Source organism: Miscanthus floridulus, chromosome 13 (assembly GCF_019320115.1).
Source record: "Miscanthus floridulus cultivar M001 chromosome 13, ASM1932011v1, whole genome shotgun sequence".
NCBI lineage: Eukaryota > Viridiplantae > Streptophyta > Magnoliopsida > Poales > Poaceae > Miscanthus > Miscanthus floridulus.
The window spans coordinates 1,808,614-1,835,018 of record NC_089592.1 but is presented as its reverse complement, the minus strand read 5'-3'; the positions used below and the strand labels follow the sequence as shown (position 1 = coordinate 1,835,018).

General features: G+C 45.4%; 1 pseudogene; it reads right to left on the bottom strand.

Annotated features, from left to right (window-relative positions):
* Positions 1-10,760: 10,760 nt before the first annotated feature.
* Positions 10,761-16,458, bottom strand: LOC136500658 (receptor like protein 22-like; annotated as a pseudogene).
* Positions 16,459-26,405: the final 9,947 nt, after the last annotated feature.

The following is a 26,405-nucleotide window of genomic DNA, read 5'->3' as shown; positions in this document are numbered from 1 at the left end:
CGGCGTGAGCTCGATAGATGTATGATGATGACTATTGTAATAAACTCCCAAGCCCCAGCTATACACTACATAACGTTCCACATAACATCTTTCTGAAGCCTGAACTGAATAAATTCTCCCAAAAACAAAAGAACCACTAACCAATCCTGGCATATACAAATGATGAGCAAGTGACCTTTACCATTTCTGTGGTGAAGTAAATAGAACAAGTGTAACTAAAACAGCTCACCACACCAAGCCATTAAAACCCTAGCTAAACCCGAGACATTAAAATTAGAGGAAGTCGAGAATCACAAGGGAATCCATACGTACGTTGGAGCCAAGCATCTTGGCGCCGCGACGCTGTGTGGCAGCCCACGGAGCAGCGGCAAGCGAGCCCAAGGCGGCGGGCGGGGACCACCGTGCGGCGACGCCAGCGAGCATGGCCACCGCATGGGCCTAGCCGCGATGCGTGGTGTAGAAGAGAGGGAGGTGGCAGGAAGCCTCCAGAACCTTCCGCTGGAGGATCTGCATCGCAAAGTCAGCGCTACTCCCCTTTGCGCTTACGCTTGCGCCTTCATGGAGAGGAGAGAAGAGACATGACCATTCAACGAATCCTGCGTAGATCCGATGGGAGGACGATGGATCCGGTCATGGAGGCACCAGATCTGCCAAATCCACCGGGGGCCTCCGCCAGCAAGGAAGACAGAGCCAGCAATCCTAGATCGATGTCCATCCCGGCGCCGATGAGAGAAGGGGAAGGGGAGCAAGAGAGGGAGCAAAGCACCTTAACCTGCACAGCAACCAAGCAGCAGTCATTCCATGGCCAGCTCGCGTGCATCCCGTGACACAGTGTCGGCGACCGGTCAGCGAGGCCTGCACCCAGTCGGGCTGCAGGTGGCTAGTGGGCCTACTCACAGCACCGCGTTGCCGCGCCACCTCCGCATGGGGGCCCATAGGCCATGACGCTGGGGCCGCCAGACCACCGCGCCGCAGTGTCGGGCCGGGCCACCACGCCTGGGCCCTCCTATGCCGCTAAGAGAAGAGGGAGGGAGGAGAGTAGAGACAAGAGAGAGAGGGAGCCACCGCAGAGAGAGGAGGGAGAGGGAGAGGTGGATGTGGATGCGCGAGAGGGAGTTAGGGTTGGAACCTTTTTTTGCTCGGGTTGGAGAGAGTGGCCCGAGGTGGAAGAAGGTGGCTGCTATATATACAACGGGCATTTGTAGTTCAACCGCCCCTACAAATGGACACAGCAGGGGCGGCTCGTATTACCAGCCGCCCCTACTGTGGCACTTGTAGGGGCGGCTGCCGTGCTGGAGTCCAAGTACGCCACTGTAGGCACGGCTCCAATGCCAGCCACCCCTAAAAAAAAGCCCCGTTGCTACAAACTATTTTTCACGTAGTGGTATATCCTTCCATTACCAGTGCTGAAGCTCCCCAAAAATTGCCTTCCTCATCACGGGCCACGGCAGCCACTATCGCATGCCTTGGATTCTTGGAGACCGTCGCATCCACATTGATCTTGGCCAACCTTGCCGGGGGTCTGATCCAGCATGTAGGGCGCACAACCTGGACCAACTATACCACCAGGAGTCTCTCGACAAATCTCTCATCAGCTGCTGGTGTTTGTAAGTGATTTCTTTCTATAATTAATGCCACTTGTATGTTTGTTCGTTGTCTATATATAATTATCCTCACTATATATAGTTATCCTCACTATATGCAGAATGGAGATGATGAACCACAAAAAATATGTGTCTATGATGTTGGTTTCGTGGAACCATATATCATATTCCCAGACAATGTTGTTAAAAAAACCAAATGAAATCAAGAAGAGAATGTTCAGGTTCTTATATAAATAACATCACAAGAATACGATACTATTCCCTTACAACTTCAAGAGAGTGTTACTGTCTTGTGCACATTTTATTTTCCTTAATCCATGTTGAGTGTAATTAATGAGGTATGCCTACGTATAAACACATGCAGCTTTCACTGGATACTATTGGTCATCTATCCTTACAAAAACAATGTCTGTATCTTGGACTCAATGAGAAAAGACAGAGAGGAGTACCAAGACATGTTAGATATTCTTCGGAAGTAATTTTGGTCTCGCACTTTACCTTTTACATCATTTTCTCAATATTATGGGAATAACTCCATTTATTTATTTTCTTGGGCAGTGCCTAGGAAATGTTCATTTCGAAACACCGAGGTGACTGGAAGGTGCCTCTAAACATAATGGAGCACAAAGTAAGTACTAGCTAGGTCCCCGCATCTTTACGTTGTTTAATTCATCATTACCATGCTTGATTGTTTGATGCATCGTTTCCTCGTAAAGTGGTGTCTAAGGTAGGAACCGGGGAACAACTTATGTGGATACTACATTTGCGAACACCTCATGCATTACTCATCGAAACAAATGAAGAACACCTAGAAGTACGTAAACAATATACATAATTTATTTATTACCATTGTGTTTATATATATACACGCACACTAATCATTTATTCATTTTTACATTCGAATCTTCAATGGAGGGAGTAAAAGTTCCTACCATAGGAATATATCAAAGCAATTCAAGAGTCATTGGCAGGATTTCTTCTTGACCAGGTCATAGAACTATGACAGAAGAAAAATATTTCCCAACCGTGATGAAGATTAGGATTGAATGTAATCACAAGGGCAGCACAAGCTTTTGTTAGCTTATGTATATAGTTTCATGTACAAGATTTTGAAATATTTGTATAGCTTCATACATTTTAATTTGTTATGTATGTATAATGCTCGAACAAAAACTAGCTTATATGTATATTAGTAGCGTAGAATACATATACGAAAAACTAATTGAACGAAAAAGAATTGAATTAAAAAGAAACCATAAAAGAAAAAGGAAAGAAAACAAAAAATATACCTTTAGTACCGGTTGTCAACACCAACCGGGACTAAACGCGCAAGCCCCGGGCCAGGGGCTGCGGCCCCTTTAGTCCCGCACTAGTAGAGAAACGACCTTTCATCCATGGCCAAAAAGTATCTAGTCCCGGTACAAAATTGCAACCGTGACTAAAGGGAGGACCGGGACCTTTAGTCTTGGTTCGTAATACAAACTGTGACCAATTCCACCCTTTAGTCCCAGTTGTAACGATTACCAAGGCATGCCAGTGCGGCAGACTTTTATTCCCGGTTTGAGACACGAATGTTTGGACACAAAAATCACACTCGACAGAGGGGATCTCTCCGTGCATAAAATAAAACGCGGGCATGCCAGTATACTAAATACAAAAGAAAAATAAAGATAAGGGAACACAGACATTATTCATATTTATGGAAAATACAAATACAGGTTCCCCTAACACAAGTGTGCGCTCCATAGCCTGCTGGCGGCGATCTGACTTTGACGATGTGGTCTTCTAGTTCCCAGGACCTCGGAAGGCTCCTAGTTAACTACCTCTACGATTCAGGCTCACAGTGTACCTCCGATTAAGCTGCTGTGGTCGTCGTCTCCGGTCTTCGCTTCACGTTCTCCATGCATGTGGTGTTGGTGTGGATGTAGGTGGCATTGGCGTGATCCATGGCCTCATCAGTCCATGGGCCAGTACAACATGACTAGAACATTAGCCATGTCTACCTATGTCGTTCGCCTTAGTGGAGTTGTAGTACAAGGTCATGCATGAAGACGGTGTATCTAAGCCATCTTGGACGTCCTCGGCATCATCTTTAGGGTATGCTGAAGAGCTTGGTCGTATAAGTCATTGAAGTAGAGGCCTCGTCGGCATCGACTGGTGCATGCTTGTTGATGTAGATGTAGTCATCATAGCGTGGCTGGAACATCAGCTTGCCCGCCCGTGTCGTCCTATGTCGATGTCGATCGGCGCGTAGTGTCGGTGTAGGTGTAGATCCTATGTCGATGGCCTTCGGACTTGCCTCCTTCGTGTGAAGGTGTTGTCGGTGTAGATGCGGTTGTCCACGACGCCATTCGCCTTGTCGATGTTAACCAGCACGTGTCGTTGGTGTAGCGTCACCCGGCTCATCGATATCAACCAGCACGTGGTTGGTGTAGCGTCGCTCACCTCGTCGGTGTCGACCAACGCGTAGTTGGTGTAGTAAATGGAGCCAGAGCAGGACCGCTGGGACATCAGCTTCACCCGTAGGGTTTGCCTCATCGATGTAGATGTAGAGCCGTTGCTGACAGCATCCGGGCTTGCCTCCGGTGCAGCGGCGGCAGTGGCGGTGTAGATGTGGAGCCGTTCCTGACAGCGTCTAGGCTCGCCCATCTCTGGTACGGCAGCGTTGTTGGTGGTGTAGGTGCAGAGCCATTGTTGACAGCGTTCGGACTCGCCTCTTGTGGTGTGGCGATGTTGTCGGGGCATCTCATCTGGCTCGCGTAGCCTCCCGGCGTCGGGGCATCACCCGTAGCTCGGTGCAGTCGTGCGGCGTCGCTCCCGGCTCAGCACAGTCATCCGGCCACTACGCCAGATTTGCACATCACTGCCAACATCATCACTACTGGATTTGTGAGAACCGGCAGTGATGTACCTTCACTGCCGGTTATGAGTTTGAAAATGAAAAAATGATTGGGGCTGGGCTAAAACCGGCAGTGAAGGACCACATCACTACCGGTTTGTGGCTTGAACCGGCAGTGTTTTGGCGGCCACTTATCACTGCCGGTTTAAGCCAAGAGCTGACAGTGATTGGGCTCTATCACTGTCGTTTCTAGCCAAGAATCGACGGTGGTAAGCCTACAACACAAAAAGGCTGCAGACGTCCTCTCCTTCCTCCTCTCTTCCATCCCGAGAACAGAGGCACGCGTTTGGACCCTTTCCTCCATTATTGCGGCTGCTCTTCACCATGAAGCTAGTGCTTGGATTTTGAAGAATGGCTTGATCTTTTTGCTTTAAGGTTAGTAACAAACATCCACTCCTTTGATTTTGTTGCTTAATTAGCTTCGTTTTGATGTCTACATTGCTTGATTCTCATTCTAGTTCTTTCTCCATTCTAGAGAGCACTTTTCCAATTGGACATTTGTGCAAGGCTCAAATTATGGTGAATCCATCATCCAAAAGGTTGGTGTCTATGAACACATTTAAATTCCTAGCTAATTATTCCATGGTGGTCAAGATCATCATTGTTAGTATGTGATGCTATAATTAGTTCTTAGAAGTAGAGTAGAATAGTTGTTCTTCAATATTGTGCAATAATTGTTTTTTACTACGATTTTCAATTTACAGGGCCAGGGCTACCAATTTTAATTTTTCAATAATTAGTGTACAATAATGTTTTCCAAAAATGGTACTTTTGAGCTACAATTGTTGTTCATGAAGCTTTATTTCTTATTAATTCTTTGTAATTACTATCTCAGTATTTTTTTGTGCAGAGATGGATCGAGAGTGGATGCATCTGTCCCGAACAGATAAGCGGTACATGCATGGTGTCAGCCAGTTTATCACCGATGCCAAAGCCCATGTTGGGAATGCGAACCCTGTCTTCTGCCCATGCAAAGATTGCAAGAATCATAGGAACTTTCGTCAAATTGTGTCTATACGATCGCACTTGATTACAAGGGGGTTCATGCCAAACTATACGATATGAACTATGCATGGCGAGGTTGGTGTGAATGTTTTGCAGGAAAACGATGATGATGTGGACATGCCTGACGTAGCCATCCACGATGCTGACGAGGAACCCAGTGTCAACACGGAACCTATGGCCACAGTTAATAATGTGTTTAGGAAAATGCTAGCTGACGACACCGAGGATAACGATGGCATTTCTCAGTTGCTACGTAATGTAGAGATCGGATGCCTTAGTGAAAGACAGCTGAGAAAGCTAGAGAAAATGAGACAAGATGGCAAAACACTATTATATAGGAATTGTCCAATGAGCAAACTGGAAGCCGACATCATGTTGTTAGAGTTCAAATCGACAAACGGATTGAGCGATAAAGGCTTCGATCAGTTGTTAGGTATAATAAGGAAAATGCTCCCAGAAAAAAAACGAGTTGCCAGAAAAGACATACTTGGCCAAGCAAATGATCTACCCCATCGGCCTCGAGGTTGAAAAAATCCACGCATGTTCCAATGATTGTATATTGTACCATGGAGAAAAATACAAAGACTTGGACAAGTGTCCCAAGTGTGAAGCTCCATGGTACAAGGAAGGGCCGTCAGATGAGGGTACCAAGACCATAGGAGGTCCCGTAAAGGTCGGTTGATATTTCTCTATAGCTCCCCAGGTGCATAGGTTGTTTGCATGTGCAAAGTCAGCCAAGCTGTTGCGCTGGCATGGTGAAGAGCATAAGAAAGATACAATGATGAGGCACCCCGCCGATGGGCATGACTGGAGGATTGTTAATACTATATTCTATAAGGACATCGGTGGAGAGGTAAGGCACCTTTGGTTTGCTTTGAGCACAGATGGGATGAATCCTTTCCACCAGGTTAGAAGCAATTATAGCACCTGGCCAGTGACGCTCTGTATATACAACTTTCCACCTTAGGTCTGTATGAAGCGGTCGTACATCCAGATGCCACTACTGATCCAAGGGCCAAGATAACCTGGGAATGACATTGATGTGTTTCTGGAACCAGTGATCGATGAACTAATGGAGATGTTTGAAAAGGGTGTGCCGGATGTTTGGAACGAGTACAAAAAGGAACATGTCACGATCAAGGGAGTACTTATCGCTACAATCACCGACCTGCCAGGTTGAGGTTCGTTGTTCGGAGAGAAGACAAAAGGCTATACTGGATGTGTCGAGTGCTTGGATGACACCGATGCGGTAAATCTGCCAAATAACTCAAAGATAGTTTATATGGGATACCGTAGGTTCCTACCTAAGGATCATCTTTACCATAGGAACAGAAAATATTTAAACGGTACTATTGAGAAACGCTTAGCTCCAAAATATCGAGACAGGCCTGCGATACTTCGAGAACTCAATAAACTAGAGGTTGTCCTTGGGAAGGGGGACAATGCAGTAGCAGCGCCTGATGGGAGCGTTTGGAAGAAAAAATTGATTTTTTGGAAACTACCTTACTGGCCATTTCTGAGTGCACGCCACTATCTTGATCCCATGCACATCACTAAAAACGTGTGCGCTAACACTCTTAACACCTTGATGGACACCGGGGGGACATCAAAGGATTCACTAGCCACACGCCTGAACATGCAACACTTGGGAATCAGGAAAGAGCTGCATCCCGTGGAGCTAGAGAATGGCTAGTTCGAACTTCCGGTTGTGTCATGGACATTGAAGAAGGAAGAAAAGCGTGCGCTTATTTTTTTCTTCAATGAACTCAAAGTCCCAACGGGCTACTGTGCGAACCCGAAGAGGCTAGTGAATATGAGAGAACTCAAGTTCAACTATGGCCCTATGAAGGCCCATGACTGTTATGTCATTATGACTCAGCTGCTCCCTATTGCCCTGCGTGGTATCCTCCCCCCAAAGGTTCACGCCTCAATCATAAAGCTTTGCTCGTTCTTTAACATGATCTCAAAAAAGGTCATTGATGTGTCCACGCTAGAGCAGCTGCAGCGGGACATAGCCAAAACTCTCGTTAGGCTTGAGATGCATTTCCCGCCGACTTACTTTGATATCTCATTGCATCTGCTCATTCATCTTGTTGACCAAATTAGAGCCCTTGGCCCAATGTACCTGCATCAGATGTTCTCTTTCGAAAGATTGATGAAAGTTTTTAGGAGGTATGTTAGGAACAGATTTAGGCCAGAAGGGGGCATGGTTGAAGGATGATCAATGAAGGAGGCCATTGAGTTCTGCACATGTTATCTGGACATCAAAAGGGTCATAGTTCCAGAATCTCGTCACGAGGGAAGACTACGTGGCAAAGGAACGATCGGGGAGAAATCTATTATAGTAGATGACCCTATTTACTTCAGACAGGCACAGTTCGCTGTTCTCCAGCAAGTCGAGGGTGTGATGCCATACATTGACGAGCACAGGCAATCGCTGCAAACTCTGTATACGAGTAGGTCATAGGCTTGGCTGGATAAAAACATAAGGAGGAATTTGTCAGCTGGTTGCGACATCGCTTACTTGGAATAAAGTTGGGTAATCAACTGGATGCCTTAGCCAAGGGGCCTTCGAGTACATATCTTAAGTACCAAGGGTATGAGATCAATGGATTCACATTTTACACAAAAAACCAAGATGGAAAGTGCACGTACCAAAATTGTGGTGTTCATTTTGATGCTCACGACGAAAATGGCAACATGTAGGCGACATACTATGGTTTCATAGAGGAGATATGGGAGCTAGCCTACTATCCAATGAAGGCAGCTCTTTTTCGCTGCCAGTGGGTCCGGCTCGAGGAAATCAACACTGATAGCGAAGGGTTCACTATCGTTGATCTCACTAAGACCGCATACAAAGCTAACCCCTTCGTCCTTGCAAGAGATGTTATGCAAGACTTCTATGCAAGGGACAACAAGACAAAAGGAAGGCTAAAAGTAGTCCTAGAAGGGAAAAGGAAGATTGTCGGTGTTGATGGAGTGACGAATAAAGAAGACTACAGGGGCTATCAGGAAATGCATCCATTCAGGGCGAACGTACCCCTACCTATCCTTCAAGAGGGTGACGAACCTGCTTACGTATGAATTGATCACAATGAGGCCCTCATTGTTGATGCACCTAAACATAGTTAGATTATTGTTAACTATGTAATCATTATGCAGACATTGTATCACCATTGATAGAATACTTGATAAGAAGTTTAACAAGATACCCATTGAGTTCCCCGTAGCAGAAGACAGGCCGAAACTTGGTCAAAACAAGAGCTCTCAAGTGGCCTGGCGCAAGCGCTTCATTAAGCTTGATCATCAATTGTCCTCTGATGATGAGGACGACTGTGAGTCTTCGCCCACCCGCGATGATCACTCACCATCTCCCAATAGAGATCACTCCCCTCCTCATCCGGAGCCATCACCCCCGAGAAAACAGAGGTCTCCTTCTATTCCTCCTCGTCCGACTCCATCTTCATCAGTCCTGAGAAAAGAGACTCCTCCTCCTCCTCCATCTTCATCAGCGTCGGGAAAACAGAATTCTCGTCGTCATTCTCCTCCTCCTCCTCCACCTCAGCCCAAAACAAGATCAAGGACATCCTCGCAGTCACAGAAAAGGTCCTTGGATTCGGTCGCTAATGCTCCCAAAGTGGACGAACAGAAAAGAAAAAGGTCGTTCAGTGGTAGCGTTACCACCTTGATGAAAGAAAAATTTACAGCACACATCTCGAAGGAAGATTGTGTTAGTTTCTTCAATCTCTATGCCTCACTGCCTTTGTTTTTGTTGAAGTCCGAATTTGAAAGGCAAACAAAGAATAAATACACTACAACAAGAGACGAAGAAATACAAAATAAAGATTTAAGAAACATACAGAAGTTTATCGAAGACAACCCAGGATTAACCATGGAAGAGGCCACGACAATCTATTATGATGTACAAGGGACGGCAACACCGGCAATGAAGTATGAAAGGGGCAATGTTTTGGTTCCCAATCATGAGTATAAAAATCTGACAACATATATGCGCCAGTTACATGAATATTACATGGCTCAAGCAACAGAGATGGACGACTTTTGTTTTGAGGTTATTATCCGTTCGCCATATGTTTTCCATTATCCTAAAGAAGAGAAGTTCGATGTTGAGTGGGAGTGCTTGTTCTAGCTATACTAGAAATGCTCTCTCGATGTTCAAATGTTGACGCTGTGGACTATGTAAGTACCCTACACGCACGATATTACAATTAACTACTCTCTCGAGACACAAATTGTAAATTTTTAAGCACTTCCCATGATTTTTATGTAGGTGTACAGCAAAATTTTGCATTCTAAAAAGCAAATGGGATTACATAGGCTTCTTGGACCCCTTGCGAGTCAATGAGAGGACATGTCTAAGCCTCCATGGATGTGACGTGAAAAACCTGAAACAGAAATTGATTGCTGTTTTCGATGAATTCACGATGAAGAACAAAACCCACATAGTTCTAGCCTATAACTGTGAGTATGTGTTCTCGGCTTTTAATTTTATTCTTCTTTTTTCGTTAAGATTATTCGATAATTAGGATTCTGTGATTGCAGCAACCATTTCGTCTTCATTTGTGTTAATTTTACCAAAAATCTGATCGAGGTGTGAGACTCGAAGAAAAAACCATTTCACATCTGGATGCACCGGTGGCAGTGCTGAATTAGTAAGCGATCCTAATAACATATTATTTTCTAATCACACATACCGTTTTCTAATGTTTCTCCTTTTAATGTTGCTCAGTGTCCGAAGAAGACATATCGGTGGGAAGCCGGTCCCATTCAAGGTTGTCGAAATGGAGCGGAAGTACCTATCACAGCCGGCGGGAAACAATGAATGCGGGTTTTATGTAATGTAGGCAATGCTTCGCTACATCAGCGAAAAATCGGAAGAAGCCGATAAGTTGGTGTGTATAATCCCCATTTCATTTGTCTGTTAATAATTCAACAAAATGATTTATTGTTCCTCTTTGGATATCATCTTTTTTGAACGACAACATAAGAAATATAACCACGAAAGACTGTTAGACATGGAGATCATCGCACTGCAATCGAAGCTGGCAAAATTCATCTTAGCCGAGGTATTGGAAAAAAATAGAGTATTTTCCATTGCACAATCCGTGAAGTACAAGGACCAGTATGGCGCAGAGCGGCTCGTTAGATTATCGTAAGAAGTCCGAGAAGCATGTGTGAAGTCCAAGAATATTTCTTTTTTATTTTGAGGGATCGAGATGTGGATAAGAACATTTGAATTGTAACCGTAACATTTGTAATGTTTAATATTGATGTACATGTCGTCTACGTAGCGTATATAAAGTGAAACCCGATTCCACAAAAAAATATAAATTGAAATCAATTATAAAACAATAAATTGCGAACGTGACATCACTGTCGGTTATCTGAAAACCGACAGTGTTGTCGTAAACATCACTGTCGGTTAGCAACAAAACCAGCAGTGATGGCACTGCCGGCTCGAGCCACAAACCGGCAGCGTTGGCTTAGCCATCACTGCCGGTTCTTGTCACAAACCGGCAGTGATTCTTACTGCAACACTGCCGGTTGAAACACAAACCGACAGTGTTGTTGGAATTGAGCTCTACTAGGTGGTCTTATGAACCGGCAGTGTTGGTAGAAATGAATACTGCCAGTTGTGTAAAGAACCGGTAGTGAAGTTGAAGAACACTACCGGTTTGTAGGAACCGACAGTGATAGCTTATCCTCATCACTGTTGGTATGGTTGTGCCGGTTCAAAATCCGGTAGTGATGGGGTACTGACGTAGTGGGCGACGGGTCGGCGCGTTGAAGTAGTTGGTCATCATCACCGCGCGGCGCTCCTGGTTGCCCGCATGGCCTTCTTGGTTGCTTGTGGCAGTACGTAGCATGCACGTGCATACATGGGTGCATGCGCCATGCATGCACGGCGTCTGGTGGTCGTGTCCAGCACTCGACCTCCAGGCCTCGCGCACGACCGGCGACAGGTATATCCCCAATCGCCACGTCCAGGCACCGGCACGGCTTCTCGCATCCTCCATCATGAACGCGGCAACCATGGAACCACCGATGCAGCACCCATGCGTGGAAAGAGAAGAGACTAGTTCAACCTGCGCTGAAACTGATGACGCGAGACATGGCGTCCATCCCTTCGGCGGCTTGCTTCTAGTTCGGAGGCTCGGCGCGCTCCTCCTCCAGCGTCGTTGGTGTAGATGGGGCTGGATGAAGCCAGCGCCGTCCGCGCGGGCTGCTGTGTTTGCTTGATAGATGGCCGCGTGGTCGCGGTTGCCTTGGTGCACCTCTCCGGCTTCCTCATGACGCAGCCCTCCGGCCGGCGGCACGTACGTAGTAGATGAATAGAGGCTGCGTCGCTGCAGCGCTCCTCTAGCACAGGCGTATATGCTCCTTGGGCGACGGCGCAGCCGTGCGGCCATCTCACACGACGCTGCCGGCTGCCTCCTTCCGCCGATCCGCTCCGAGCCTCTCCTTAGCCCCTTTCGTGAAGATCTCGAAACGGTACGAGACCTCCGAATATGCCGCAAACGTATGTATCCGCAGCGCGAAGAAGTACTTCCTGCGCGTACGACGCCATGTATAGGCGTAGCTGGTTGCGGCCGTAGCTTCCTCTTTTTTCTAATATACTTGTTTTAAATGGATATGGCCTCCGGCCTCGGACGCAAATTGCTTGAGAGGCATTTTGAGCAAAGATACGTACGTGCTTTCACGATGAATGAACATAAATGCAAACTCGATCACGTGACTAGCCTGTTAGCTTTCCCTTTTTCAGCACACGTAAACAGACATGCGCACTATGCGTTAGCGCATATGCGACCTGATTCATGTTATTTTCAAAAGCACATATAGATCTACATGCATACTAGAAAATTTTTCACAAAATCTCGTCAAACAACGAACCCGGACTAAAAGTGTGACTTTTATTTCTGGTTTCAGACACGAACCCGGATTAAAGATACCTTTAGTCCAGGTTTATGTCTCAAATCCGGACTAAAGGTGCCTCCAGAGTGAATTTAAATGAAAATCATATCTTATCTAAGTCAGATGTGTGGTGAGGTTGAGATGGCAACACGCGAAAGGGCCGAAGTGAGAGGTCTTAAGTTTGAATCTCCACACCCGCACTCTTTTTCTCCTAATAAACACTTTTGTGCCGGTTGGTACTACCAATCGGGACTAGAGGACCTTCCCCTATCAGTCCAGTTTCCGTGACCCGGGACTAAAGGGGCACCATTAGTTCCAACAACTGCTTTCTCTACTAGTGTCGGTTGGTACTACCAACCGGGACTAAAGGACTGTCCCCTATCAGTCCCGTTTCCCTGACCCGAGACTAAAGGGGCACTATTAGTTCCAACAACTGCTTTCTCTACAAGTGCCGGTTAGTACTATCAACCAGGACTAAAGGACCGTCCCCTATCAGTCCTGTTTCCCTGACCCGGGACTAAAGGGGCACTGTTAGTTCCGGATTCGCAGTCTTGGTTGGGAAACCAGGATTGAAGGGGTTTTCCAACCTAGATTGTAGCCCCTATCTGCACTAGTGAGTCATCACACCTATATACATCTCAATATGGTCTCTCAGTTGAGATGTTGGGGCTGTATGACGGCCATGGCAGTGTTTCATGTAGCTATTACGCGAGAGTTAAACTTGGTGTGCCTTAGGCACTACTAGGTTGCTGTTTGAGGAAGCACAAATGAAAGTCAATCAGTTAACACCACAAACTTCCAACATTAGAAAAATATTGTATCATTGAGTCCACATGTATCAAAAGTGATCCAGATACAGAAATTAATTAACCATTTGATCCATAACAAAGTAGTGTTTCCTGCCTTTCTTTAAGTTCGGCGTTTTCTAATGGGGATCCCCCATGCCACAACAATTGCAATTGCAATCCCAATACCAAATCCTAGTCCAGTAAAGAGGCATAACACAATGTCTACAGATTTCTTCTTGGAAACATGTGACGTTGCTGTTATTTTGCTGATGCACTTTTTAGATAACGGAGCCCCACATAAGCCGTCATTTCCTAGAAATGAGCTGTTAGTGAATGTCAAGAAATGAGGCGATTGGGGTATACTTCCCACCAACTTGTTGTCAGACAGATTCAATGTCGTGAGGAAGTCCATCCATGCTAGCTCTTGTGGAATTTCACCAGATAGCTCATTGAAAGACAGATCCAAAGCTTCCAACTGCCTCAAATGACCCAGCTGAGATGGAATCGGACCGGTGAGAGAGTTATGTGAAATGTTGAGGCCATGTAGCAAACCAAGTTTCCCGATAGCTGCAGGGATGCTACCATGGAATGCATTATTGGAGAAATCAATAAATACAAGTGTTCTTAGTATCTCATGAAATCTCATGTCCTGTCCTTTATATGTGAATGCAGCACTATAGTGATATGTAGATCCTAATTTTGGAAGTTCGTGCTCCATGACCAGTGATTTATTTGGTTCTATAAATATCATCGACTTCAACTCCTGAAACCATTTTCCCAGGGGTAATGTACCTGTGAAGTTGTTTGATGATATATCAATTATTGTTGCACTAGGGAATGCACAATAAGTCTTGTCGTCTTCAATAGATTGCGCAAGCTGTCCGAAGAGTTTGTTGGATTTCAGGACAAGGACTCCGAGTCCACGAAGTCTACTCATCCAACATGGAAATGTGTCAGTAATCTGATTATTACCAACATCAAGGATCTCCAAGTTTGCACAAGCAATAAGAGATCTGGGCAGCTGCCCATCAATGCAGTTACCACTGAAATCTATTGACACAAATGAGCAGCCTTCCTTGATGGTGTCTGGAAGCATCCCAGTTAGTTTATTTTCATTTAAAGACAATGACTCGTTGACATTTTCCATCAAACAAGAAGGGATTGATCCACTAAAGTTGTTGTAAGATAGATTGAGGATTTGTATACTGGTGCCTCCACAAAAGGATGATGGAATTTTTCCAGACAAGTTATTGCTCGTGGCCAAAAAGAGGGTTACATCAGTAAGATGGGAGCTGAAATTGGGAGGTACAGATGAGAACATGTTGGTTGAGTAGTCAAGAATGTGTGCATAGTCTCGAGGTATAGGTATGTACCCCTCAAACATGTTGTTGTTAAGTTTGAATATTTCTACCTGTAGAGGAAGAAGATAAGAGGTATAGCCAACACTAGTTAGTTCGTTGTTTGAGAGGTCCAAAGCGAAAAGAGAGTAGTTCCATGTGTCCCATACCCAGGATGGTATAGCACCGCGGATATTGTTATCCGAAAGGTTAACCCACTTGAGCTTATCTTGGTGCCTCAAGAAACTGGGGAATTTAGAAAGGCCGCAACTCTCAAGAAGTAAGACTAGGATTTTGGGAAAGGATGCTAATGTAGAATTGTCTTCTCCATCGATCACAACAAGGTTATTGCCAGAGAGTTCCAACGCCTTAAGATTGGGCAGATTCGTAATAAAGTTGAGGTCCAGGATGCCTGTGAACTTGTTTGAATAAAGCATGAGCACTTCCATTTGAGTCAGGTTTGCGATATGATGAGATGGTATTTCACCTGAAAATCCACAGTCATACAACACGAAATCTTTCAAATTCCTCAAGTCACCAATGAAAGAAGGTATAGGCCCCGATAAGCCACAGTGGTAGATCCGAAGCGACATCAAAGATGTCAGGTTTGCAACCCACGGTGGCATGGAACCTACTATTCCCAGTCCAGCAATCTCTAATGCAATCAAGGATTTGAGTTTTCCTATTGATGAGGGTAGCTCTCCCGAAAAGCGGTTTGCACCAAGCCCCAACTTCTTCAAGTGTACGAGGTTGCCAATCGAACCTTGTATTGTACCAGAGAAATTCGTTCTGCCAACATTCAGGTTCTCCAAACTAGAACCGTTTAAGAAGTTTGGTAAGTAACCAGAAATTTGACGGTTGCCATAAAGATCGATACTCAGTAGTTTCTTATGTTGAAAGGTTGCAGGAGGTATCCATCCTTGAAGAAAGTTTCGTCTAAGTTGGAGAGCAGTCAGATTGGATAAGTTGGTGGATAAGTTGGTAAAGAAATCTTGGGATGGGCCAGATAATACATTACGCTCTAGATTGATAACAGAAATTGAGTGCAAGGTACTAGAAAGTAAGCCACATACGGGACCTGATAGTAGACAATATGGTAAGCTAAGCACCAAAAGTTGAGGACAGTTTATGGCTAGGGCCTTGCACCATCGCGTCCCGCTGCTGGACAGGTCCACAAAGCCAAGGTGTAGCTCCCTTAAATTACTAAGGTTATGGATTAGGCCTTCAAAGTTTTGCTCCACAAGCCGTATAGAATCTGAACTTCTATGGAAGGTGGGATAGTAACCATTATCGAGTAGGTCAAGGATTTCATAGCTAGTAGACAGGTCAAGGGATATAAGATTTGTCAGGCTCCCTATGGCCGTTGTTGGCAACTGACCAGAGAAGCTAGAACTAGATAAGTTAAGGTAGGTGAGCATCGTGAGGCGCTCAAATCCACTGGATGGTAGCAGTGACCCATTGAAGTCATTGTAGGCAAGGTTAAGGTACTCAAGAGAGGTCAAAGCAAAGAGTGCGGAGTCCAAACCTCCGCTCTCCAAACCGCGCTCTCCCAAGTCCAGGGAAGTGACGAGGCCGTTGGCTTGGGCACACCTAATGCCCACCCAGCGGCAGCAGTCCGTGCCGGTCCTCCATGTCCGGAACGCAACGTGGAGTAACCGGTGGTGGTGAAGGATCTTTTCAGCTGGAGCAGCGCTGATGCCTGGTCGGGACGGCATGAGACCGGAGGCGTAGCCACAGTGCGTGTGGTTGCTGGCGAAGCGTGAAGCGAGAATAGGACGACTATCGAGAGGATTTCTAGGAGCCGAAGGAACAATGCTTTGTGTGGCCCGTGATCTGCCATGGTGGCAGCTCGTTTTCGGTTTTAGCCTTGGCTCCTTCTACTTTTGCTGTGGCCTGTGAGTTTTTCGGCCCTTACCGTGCCTTGGTATATATAGACACAACGGCAGTAGTTGGTAGAACACTAGAACGGTAGTAGTTGGTTACCGAGTACTGAATAGAGTATTCAATGGGCAAAAAAAAAAAATATGGCAGTGGACTCATGATACCAACTGCCTGGCCCATGGAATCTTATCCTCTCGTATGTAACGCTCAATCCCATTCAGCGGTTGCCTTTTTTTTTCTATACATGGCTTGATTTTTTTTAGTTAACGCACTTGCCTAGAAGTTGACACAGAGTTTTTTTTTTTTGTTAGATTAGCAAACATATTTTTGCGCTGCAACGGGACATAGCTTGTTGCATAGTCACTTGACTGACTTGGCGCTTGAAGTTTTCTTGAAGGGAATGGCCCCGTTCGCTTCGCTGAAAAAACAAGCCGAAACGTTGTTCCAGCTGATTTGTTGTGAGAGAAAAACACTGTTCCGACTGAAAAAACAAGCTGAAAAGTACGGATTATAAGATAAACGAACAGGGCTAATAGGAGGGGTTGCCCTCTACTAGAATTTTATTAAAACAAAGAGTACAAACAACACAACAGCTCAAGAAACAAAAAAAAAGAAAGAAAGAAGCTAAACAAGATTACACATAAGCTTCTAGCCATTGACTAATTCCGGACTTGTTTTTTTTTTTTTTTTTTTGCTTTGCTCTCATTATAAATTGAGCAATCTCCTTCCTGAAAATGTCCTTGCACCGAAGCACTGAGGGCTGGATATACTTCTGAAGATTTTATCATTCCGGATGGACCAAATCTATCGACCGGCACATGGTGATCAAGATTTCCACAAGGAAGAATAAATGTAGATTATCCCTGAAAGAAGAGAGGGTGGCAAAATGGGTCACTGTGATGATGTATTGTGAACAGTAGGGTGTTCCAACAAGCCACAAAAAAGGACAGATAAAAAAGAGATGCACTAGGCTTGTCGGAGGTATTGGCTCCGGCAATATAGATAGAAAATCATGCACATGAAATCACATGGATAACATACGAGATACAGATTTATACCGGTTCAGGTATGAATACCCTACATTCATATGAGAATAGATCTCTTATCTCATATGCTTTATGTTTACAGGGTGCTGATGTCTAGTTGCCTAGGGTTGCTATCAACTTGTATTCAGGTCCCGATCGGGGGCTCCCACCTTATATAGTCGAGGGGATAGAGTTAAAAAAGAGTCCCGATTGGTTTACAAAGAGGTTTCTTAGTTTGTTATAAGGAAATATACGTATGGAATTGGCTGTTCCTGTAGTAGGTTTCAGTCTTCAACCTCCATAAGCCTGGTTGCTTGTCCACCTAGTCTGATGACATACCCTATCTGTGTTGGGCCTCATATCCGACGTCTTTGGCCCATCCTGCTGCGTTGAGGTACCCTGGATCTATATCACCGATGTTCATTAGCTGAGTTGCAAAGAACGTAGTTGTAGTCATCGAGGGGCATATTTTTTCCGTTTCAAGAGCTCCCTAGTACTTACTCGGTATTTTAAATTAAGCCACAAGAAAACCTTTCGTTTGCGTTGACATGAAGATTGCTGAAACCATGAATAAGCCTAGTGAACTTGGCGAAAACCAATCAGATGTGAATAAGATTTATTTGGAGCTAACATTTGGGAGACCTAGTTATATGTCTAGAAATCGGACATCTCCTGCAGCTAATTAGGCCCCGATCGCTGGTCTGAATCTTAGCTGAAACTGGCTGAAAAACATTGTTCCGGCTGAAAAAACAAGCCGAACAAGCCGAATATGGGGTAAGCCGAACTGGGCCTAAAGCTCATGTAAAATAGACAACAAAGTAGCATGCAACACCTAGACATAGGAGCCGGAACATGTCTTGGAGTCCGTTGCGTCGTATCCAAAGTAAACTGACAAGTCTAACAGCGAATTCACGTGAAGTAATCGTAGGATGTGATAGATAGATAGATAGATAGATAGATAGATAGATAGATAGATAGATGGATAGATAGATACAGATTCCATTTAGAATTCACGTGATTTTATTTTATTGTGTTTGTGTTCTTCGTCATGGGACGGATTTGTCGTGGTCAGATTGGTTTGGATCTTTACACTAAATTTGAGTTTTATACGGTTTAGAAGACGGGTTGAGTAATCGTAGGATGTGACAAGGCCAAGAACGGACGAAGAAAATGTGGCGCTGATTTTGATGGATGATTGGACGAACCAAATTTCACTTTTAATAAAGACGTGTTGAGTAATCGTAGGATGTGATAAGGCCAATAAGAACGGACGAAGAAAATGTGGCGCTGATTTTGATGGATGATTGGACGAACCAAATTTCACTTTTAATATAAAAAAATATAGCAAATGTGTATGTGTGTTGTAATGATACTCAATACATATAGGAATTGGATTCTATATTATCGTTAAACGTAAGTTGTTCTAACATGTATGAACATGGGTCATGAGTCCAGATCACATTGGAATGGGACCATATATCTATTATCATTAGACGCGAGCTGTTCTAACTCGTACGAGTATGGATCATAAGTATGGGTCAAGTAAAAAAGCAGGACATAAGAAACTCTCCACTGCCCAAATGGTTAGAGGAGGAGGTGCACGAAAAAATATGATAAAATTTTAGTTCTTTAATATTAGGCATAAATAAATATAGATATATCGCTCAAGGGAAGAGTTGCCTTCTTACTCCATAGCGCAGACCACCCAAGTCATGCGCATATCGCTCTAGCCAAATCAAACGTGCTGTGCTACCACATGCTCATCCGTATCCAACGACACTGCTGCTATCGGGCAGTTAAGGCAGACAGTGCTGCATGCCGTAGCGTGGAGGGTATTGCTACTGGCCAGACACGTCGTAAGTTGGCAGTCGTCGGTGACCAATCTGTCACCAATTCGCCGTCAATTAGGCACTCTAGTCAGTCGTCGGTGATCAATGCAACGATTATTACACGAACTCTGGTGGACATCGTCATTTTAGTCAGTCGTCCATGACAGAGATCACAAGAAGTGTGATGCGGCCAGCCTCTCCTTACAAGATTGTTTACCTTAGAAACTACGTTCGAAGGATGCGGAAGCAAAGGGAAGTCAAAACAAGTGACACAAAACAAGTGACATTGGAAGTCAGCATCAGCTGGCCTGAGAAGTGTTGAAACCGACCTAGGCTGGTTTTCATAATTTAGGGAAAACAAATTTTCAAAACCTAATCAAGCTATCTCAAAAAACCAAGAAAATTTGTGGATGCGTTTATAACATCAGAGAGAACAACTCCACTAAAAAATCAGCTCAATGGCAGCAAGTTCAAAAACCGGCTTGGGCTGGTTTCTACTGTTTTTAATAGAATCCTCTACAAGAAAATTTTGAAATCAATTAAAACAAGCTCCAAAAATTCTATAACATTGCACACACCTTGACTAACCAAATTATATGATATTCCCAAGATATCAAGTGAAAAAGATTAAATATTAAAAGGAAAATTAAAAATCCCTCTCTCAAATTGGTGTTTTTGTCAATTTTCCTCAAAGTGGGTATTTCTAGGAACTCGTGGGAAATCTGCCAAAGGCAATGGCTATATATATTCCTAAGCCCTCATAGCACCTAGAAATCATTCATGGATGTCCCAAAACCCTCCACAAAAAGATTTTCAAGAAAAACACTAAAAGAGGCTTGAAAAGAGATGTTTTGGTGTTTGGAACAGTAGAGATAGGTCCTGGGCTTCAAGACATCTTTTGAACAAGTTCCAAGGTTCCAAAACATTTCAAAATAAAGGTTACAACCTATCTATAACAAAAGGTCGAAAGTCACCTAAAATGGCTCCGAAAATCACTGAAAAAGAAAAAGTTCAGATTTGGGAGTCAGGAACAAGTGGTGCGTGAGTTTGATCTTTGGGTTACATCACCATGTGTGATCACAAGCCAATCCTAGCTGATCATAAATCTTAGATAGCAAAAGGCTCTATCAACATGCCTGAGCAATCCTGGGGAGTAACCCCCAACCAAATCCTTATCTGAGCGCCACCAATTTGAATTTTCCCTAAATTCCTCCTTTTATTTTGTTTCCTCTTTAATTCCATGAGATTGATAAAGAAAGATCAATCCTTTAAGCAAGACCTCTTGGGAATAACTTCATCTTAAGTTAGGGAACGTGTGTGCAAATTTTTACGATTTTCAGAGTTCGTTTGATCGAGTTCTGGATTTTCTTTTCTCGTTTCAAAGGTTGTTTTGTTGGAGACTTCCGAACCAAACTTTCGAACTTGAACCAGCCTTCCAGACTTTTTTTTGAACTACCGAACTTGAACTAAACTTCCAAACTTTTGTGTGGAACCTTTGATTTTTTTTTTTGTCCAGTACTGATGAATCTTTGATCCTAACTAAAGTGTTGTTTTTGACTCCTTGTTTCCGTTTTGTTTCTGGGCTTTCCTAGCATTGTTCTAAGGTTAAATAGTGATGTTACGGCAAGCCCTACTAATTTCTAGAAGAGAGGTGCTTGGGTGGAAATTGGGATATAGGCTAAAATTCTTTGGACCATTGGAGAATTTGTTTTAGCCTTCTTTTCAACACTCTGTGGTCGCCTATTGGATACTTCGGTATGTCCATGAGATGAGGATCTTGACTATGCATTTAGAAATAGGCTAAAGGAAGAACCAACACAACAAAAAATAGAAAAGGTACGTACCGACGTGAAAGTTCTCAAGGGTGGAGAGATCCTCTGCCTGCTAGGCCACCTGCTCACGCAGCCGGGCGCTCGCGTCCTCCGTCCCCATCACCCGGCCCTGGAGCGCGAGCACCTCCTGGTCCGCCTCCGACCGGGCCTTCTGCTCCACCTCCAGGGCGGTCCGCTCCGACGCCAAGACGCTCCGCTCCAACTCAAGGGTCTCTAGGGATTTCTGGAGTGCCACCTCGGTCTCCACTAGGGACGTCCGCAACTCCGCCTCAGTCTTCGCCTAGCGGGCCTTCACCGCCTCGAGCCCTTGCTTGGCGAAAGTCACCCGCTCGGCTGCACGCTGCCCCTTCGCCCGCGCCGCAGTCGCCTCGGCTGCCCGATCCTAGGACTCGCGACGAGCTGACGCTCGAGCTCAGCCGTCCGGGCGTGCTCCGTTCGGAGAAAGCGGGACTTGCGGGACGACATCCCCTTCAGACTCTACGAAAAACAAGCATGCTAAGGCAACCAACAAAAGATTCAGAGGTCAAGGGCAAGCACACGAAACTCACCTCCACGGCGAGCTGCAGGTCGACCTCAACTAATTGCTGAGTGGACTTCACCCGCTCCTAGACGTCTCCGAGCTTCGCGTATAGGTTGGCAAGTTCGGACACCGCGGCATGCCCTTGCTCCCCAAGGATGTCCCAGAGCTGACACTCTTGGGAATCCCGGAGGACGAACCGCACCTTCACTGGGTCCTCAGGGCAGGGCCACTCTAGGTCACCCTCCGGCGGCCTGCCAGAGGGCCCAGCCTCTGACTGGACCACCGCCAGCTCCCGCGATGGCACCGGTGGCTCCGCCATATCATCCGCCTCGTCATCAGACGGGATGTCCACCACCTTGGTTGTGCGGACTGCCACCGGGCGTTCCAACTCCGTCCCGGACGTGCTTTCCCCCGGCGCCTTCGGCTCCGACCGCGCGGGCGAACCGTGCAGCCCTCCGCCCGGCGAGGCAGGGAGCTCGGTCTCCCTCTCCTCTTCTGCCGCGGCCGGTGGAGGAGGGGCCGCGAGGGTTACATCCGACGCAACCTCTGCCGGAATCGCCGCTAATATCGACGTTGCCGCCGTCACTGGAGCAGCAACCGCCCCCGGAAGGGAAGGGCTCACCGCTGCCACCCTGTTTCCCCCGCCGCTCGTCGTGACACGCTACAGGGTGGGCCTCCATGCCTCCTGCATGGGAGTTGGGGCGATGCTCAACCCCGTCATCGCCCGACCACTGACAGAGGGCGCAGGGTTCACACCTTTCTTCCTGGCTTACAGAGCTGAGGCAGTGCTACCCTCCGACCTCGACCACGGCGCCCCAAGAGTGAAGGCTTTCGACCGCGACCGAGCCACGGAGGCTCAGCAAGACGCAGTCGACCTGCTCGAGGAAGCCCACGAGACGACTGTCATCCGCGAGATAAATGTAAATATTATATTTTGTGTATTTTTTATACCTGGCTCGCGAGCTTAATGAGCCAGCTCGAGCTTTTAACGAGCCAAGCTGAGTTGGCTTTCTGGCTCATTAGGATAACGAGCCGAGCCGAGCTAGCTCGTTATCTTAATGAGCCAGAACGAGCTGAGCCGAGCCGAGCCGAGCCAGCTCGTTATCCAACCTTATCCGTATCCAACAACACTGCTGCTATCGGGCAGTTAAGGCAGACAGTGCTTCATGACGTAGCGTGGAGGGTATTGCTACTGGCCAGACACGTCGTAAGTTGGCAGTCGTCGGTGACCAATCTGTCACCAATTCGCCGTCAATTAGGCACTCTAGTCAGTCGTCGGTGATCAATGCAACCATTATTACACGAACTCTGGTGGACATCGTCATTTTAGTCAGTCGTCCATGACAGAGATCACAAGAAGTGTGATGCGGCCAGCCTCTCCTTACAAGATTGTTTACCTTAGAAACTACGTTCGAAGGATGCGGAAGCAAAGGGAAGTAAAAACAAGTGACACAAAACAAGTGACATTGGAAGTCAGCATCAGCTGGCCTGAGAAGTGTTGAAACCGACCTAGGCTGGTTTTCATAATTTAGGGAAAACAAATTTTCAAAACCTAATCAAGCTATATCAAAAAACCAAGAAAATTTGTGGATGCGTTTATAACATCAGAGAGAACAACTCCACTAAAAAATCAGCTCAATGGCAGCAAGTTCAAAAACCGGCTTGGGCTGGTTTCTACTGTTTTTAATAGAATCCTCTACAAGAAAATTTTGAAATCAATTAAAACAAGCTCCAAAAATTCTATAACATTGCACACACCTTGACTAACCAAATTATATGATATTCCCAAGATATCAAGTGAAAAAGATTAAATATTAAAAGGAAAATTAAAAATCCCTCTCTCAAATTGGTGTTTTTGTCAATTTTCCTCAAAGTGGGTATTTCTAGGAACTCGTGGGAAATCTGCCAAAGGCAATGGCTATATATATTCCTAAGCCCTCATAGCACCTAGAAATCATTCATGGATGTCCCAAAACCCTCCACAAAAAGATTTTCAAGAAAAACACTAAAAGACGCTTGAAAAGAGATGTTTTGGTGTTTGGAACAGTAGAGATAGGTCCTGGGCTTCAAGACATCTTTTGAACAAGTTCCAAGGTTCCAAAACATTTCAAAATAAAGGTTACAACCTATCTATAACAAAAGGTCGAAAGTCACCTAAAATGGCTCCGAAAATCACTGAAAAAAGAAAAAGTTCAGATTTGGGAGTCAGGAGCAAGTGGTGCGTGAGTTTCATATTTGGATTACATCACCATGTGTGATCACAAGCCAATCCTAGCTGATCATAAATCTTAGATAGCAAAAGGCTCTATCAACATGCCTGAGCAATCCTGGGGAGTTCCCCCACCAAATCCTTATCTGAGCGCCACCAATTTGAATTATTTGTATAGCTTCATACATTTTAATTTGTTATGTATGTATAATGCTCGAACGGAAACTAGCTTATATGTATGTTAGTAGCGTAGAATACATATACGAAAAACTAATTGAAACAAAAAAGAATTGAAAAGAAAAGAAACCATAAAAGAAAAAGGAAAGAAAATGAAAAAATATACGTTTAGTACCGGTTGTCAACAACAACCGGGACTAAATGCGCGAGCCCCAGGCCAAGGGCTGTGGCCCCTTTAGTCCCGCACTAGTAGAGAAACGATCTTTCATCCATGGCCAAAAAGTATCTATTCCCGGTACAATATTGCAACCGTGACTAAAGGGAGGACTGGGACCTTTAGTCTCGGTTCATAATACAAACTGTGACCAATTCCACCCTTTAGTCCCGGTTGTAACGATTACCAAAGTGTGCCAATGCGGCAGATTTTTAGTCCCGGTTTGAGACACGAATGTTTGGACAGAAAAATCACACTCGACTGAGGGGATCTCTCTGTGAATAAAAAAATGCGGGCGTGCCAATGTACTAAAGTACACAAGAAAAATAAAGATAAGGGAACACAGACTTTATTCATATTTATGGAAAATACAAATACTGGTTCCCCTAACACAAGTGCACGCTCCATACACTACACCATGATACACATTTGCCTACACTTATGTGTTGGCAAAAGGCAGGTTTGGACGACATATTATGTGTTGGCAATTGTATATCGTTTTAATGTCTAATCATCTATCGGCAATAAGACTGTAAGACTACAAATTATCTATCGGTGTTTCTCTGCTGGCAGAAAAAGTGTCGGCAAAAATTAGAAGACTTAGAAAGTGTCGGCGTAGCCTGTACAGGGCAACTGTGCAAGTGTCGGCGAAGGAGTACCCATGTGTGGGCCGCCAGCAACAAAATCATGTGGCCAGGACACCGAAAACTCTTCCACCCACTTCGTCTCCGCACACCCAAAACTCTTCCCTCCCTACACCCGCCTCCCCTACGACGGTGCTCCCAACGTCGCCGCCGCGGCACCCCAACGCCCCCTTGCTAAAGCACCGCCACACACTGAGAGCCCGTGACGGGCGCCACCATACGGCGGCACCGCTGGGCGCCACAGATGCCCCCGCCCACCGCCGAGCGCCGTCGACGAGCGCCGCTGCCGGGCGCCACCGATGCCCCAGCCCGCCGCCGACGAGCGAGTGCTGCCGCCACTGCAGTGGATCTCCCGTGTGGTGTGCATTCAAGTACGTTACATCCCCCATCTCATCCTCCACATCATTCCCTTCCCCTCATCCCCATTCCCCTTCTTGCTAAGGTTTGGGCGCAGGACCGCCGCCGCTGCTCTACGCCTTCGTCAGGCCCTTCACCAGGCCTTCTTCAGGCCCTTCGCCATCGATGAGCACACACCAAGTATGCCCACCGCTTCTCTTCCCTTTGCTGCTGTGCGAAACCAAGCGCCCAAACCCTAAATCAGGCTATTTATATTTGGATCCGATCTAATTACTAGTCTATACATGTCAGTTTTTTTTTTGCAAAACCTATGGATCTGTGCGGTGTATGTGTACACCCATGTCCTCTAGTGTGTCCGCCCTGATTGTGCGTAGATGGATCTATAATCCTGTTGTGATTGGCATCCTAGGCTGCTATGTGCTGTCATTCTCAGCATTGTTTCTATTATAATTAGTTCCACACACCCTTCATGTTTTAACTTGGATGGTCGTGTTGAAGGTTTTGAGGGTGCCCTTGTGTAATTGTTAGCTGTTCTCCCAAAGTTGTAACTTTGCTGATCATTTTGGGAAAAAAAATAAATTACCTATTTTAATGGAAATTCACAGTCATGCCTGGTTTAGTTCCTTCTGGCAGGTGATTTATTTCTCTACTTGCTTCTTGACGGTGGTACTGTTTCTGGAAACCATTTCCACAGAGTGCGTTATGTGGATATGAAGCACGAGTTTGTGTTTGTTGTCCAACAGAAGCCGATTGATTGTTGAGTTTGCAAAAGGGTAAGCTACAAGACTACAAGAGCCCTTTGTACTATATAATTTATTCCTTTTCCTGCCTTATGTTTTTCCTTTTCTTGTACCACACTACCGCTGCTACAAGCTAAGCAAGGCTATCTTTTCCTTTCCTAGATTCTTGAAACTCCTAAGGAAGAAATGGTTTCCCTAGAAATTTTCGGGTGAGTTTATTGTCCAAAAGATGCACTAATTATGTCGCTATGTTTTTCACAATCAAAGCAATTTTCATCTTAGTTTTCATTTCAAGTGGAATGTCTAAGTACACTAAGAAATTACTCTGAGCTTGAATACTTAAACTCTCTCATGCAGTTTCCATATTATAAAGATATAATTAAATGCACTTGGTGTGGATACAATAGGGAA